Genomic DNA, 2,500 nt, shown 5'->3' with positions numbered 1-2,500 from the left:
TAATGGTTACAGATCTACACGATGGTGCTCGTGTTCAGGTCATTTAAGTCACATGGCCCTAAACAATTATATATAAATACGCATCCACATTAAACCGGATTGACTGGAATGTCCAGTTCCAGATAGATTTGTTTTAAACTCTCTCTGTCTACAACGTTGCTTTGAAACCTTTCACAAAAAATACGGAAAAAAAACAGTACGTGTCCCACACAGTGATAGAAAGCTAAGAAATTTCTCCTTCTTCTTCTTTTGGCTGTTCCCATTAGGGGGCGCCACAGCGGATTATCCGTCTCCATACCCCCCTGTCCTCTACATCTGCCTCTTTCACCCCAACTACCTGCATTTCTTCCCTCACCACATCCATAAACCTCCTCCTTGGTCTTCCTCTTTTCCTCCTTCCTGGTGGCTCCATCCTCAGCATTCTCCTACCGATATACCCCATGTCCCTCCTCTGCACATGTCTAAACCATAAAGCGTGACATTATACATGAGAAAGTTGGGTAGTCTTAAGAAATGGAGTCATCAGACACATCCATCCAAAACTATAAGACACTGAGAAACTAAAAGACTGAGACTCTGAAAGAGCGAGACTCTGAGAGAACAAGACTCTGAGACACTGAGAAAATGAGATACTAATAGACTAAGACTCTGAGAGAGCGAGACACTAAGAGTGCAAGACTTTGAGAGACTGAAACACTGAGACAATTAAAGACTGGGAACCTATAGTGCTGATATACTGAGACATTGAGACATTGTAGAAAATTACATTCAATGTAGAAAATAAAAGACTGAGACTCTAAGAGAGTGAGACATTAAGAAACACAGAAAAATTGAGATATGAGACACTGAGAGACTGAGACAATTAGACACTAAGAAACTTAGAATCTAAAAGTCTGAAACTTTGCAAGACCAGGACACTTAGAGAGACAGACGCTAAGACTTCAGACATTAAGAGATTGAAACACTGAGATACTCAGGCATAAGACACAGAGAGACTGAGACAAAATAAGACTGAGACACTAAGATGTTGATATACAGAGACAGGGAGATATTGAAACACTGAGGTCTTGAGACACAGAGAGTGCGACATTGAGATACCGACACACTGAGAGACATATTCTAGAGTAACAGCTCCAACCTTGAACTTTTATTCAACATTTACAATAAATATAGTCATGTTTTTTTCCTCCTACTGCTCAAATGGAGCATATTTCCGAGTTCCCAAATGTATTTTATAGAAGTGGCCATGTATTGTTCCCTACTGCATAAATGGGGCATATATGTGAATTCCCACATTTTTTTCCTAGAGGCGGCCATGTTGTTTTCCTCCTACTGCTCAATCGAAGCATGTTTCTGTGTTCCCACTTTTATTAAATAGAGGTGGCCATGTTTTTTCCCCCTACTGCTCAAACGTGCCATTTTTCCGAGTTCCCAGTGGCATTGAGACGTTGATACTCTAAGAGAGCGAGACACTGAAAGCAAGACTCTGAGACACTGAGAAAAACTAAACACTAAACTAAAAACTGAGACTCTGAAAGTCATATTTTTGAGCCCCCACATTTCTTTCATAGTGGTAGCCATTTTTTTTTTCAATTGCTCAAACAAGGCATATTTTTGAGTTTTCACTTTTCGTTCATAGAAGCAGTTGTTTTTTTTTCTACCTACTGCTCAAACTAAAATATTTCTGAGTTCCCATTTCATAGAGGCGGCCATGTTTTTTCCCTGCTGCCTAAATGAGACACATTTTCGAGTTTTTCACTTCTCATTCATAGAGGTCAAATCAAATCAAATTTTAGGTAGCCGTGTTTTTCTCATGTTGTCCAATTTTCCAATGCTGTCCAATGTCCAAAATTCCAAAGTACATAAAAAAATATGCTTCAGTTTTATTTTGAAAACAAGTTTGAAAAAAAACGATTTTTTTTCTACATGTTTAGGGATGTACTAAGTGAACTCCTTTTCTAGTAAAAAAAAAAACGGTTGTTCTTATGATGGCATTTGGGAAATAAAATGCCTCAGGTGGAGCCTCTAATGAGCACCCAGTTGATTATTGGTTATTTTCCTATAACAGCACACCCTGTCATGTTTGTGTATGCCTTGGAACAGATTCACACAGACCACAATCCAAAAAAAGACCAAGTGGTGCCTCTCTGAATGCCCCAAGGGTCCAATGACAAAAAAAAAAGAGCAAAGTGGCTTTTTGTTTTTAGAAAATCTGGAACACTCGTCCTCTAGAGATTCGGTAGCATGTTTTAACCCCATCTAATTCAGGACCCCAGATTTGTTTACACCAGTCATTTCTTTTTTTTTGTTGTTTTACATAATATTCAATAATAATGTGAGCTCATTTTTATTAGTAGTGTAACTACTGAATTCAGAACCGACAGAATGAAAACACAAAGATAATTTATTACTGTTCTTATGTCACTCTTTGGGTTTTTATGGTTCATGATCCTCTCTGAGATTTTTTAATGAATAACATCAACACTCGGTGCCAAGCGCC

Source organism: Silurus aristotelis (assembly GCF_946808225.1).
Source record: "Silurus aristotelis genome assembly, chromosome: 14".
NCBI classification, from domain to species: domain Eukaryota; kingdom Metazoa; phylum Chordata; class Actinopteri; order Siluriformes; family Siluridae; genus Silurus; species Silurus aristotelis.
This window is presented reverse-complemented; position numbering follows the sequence as displayed.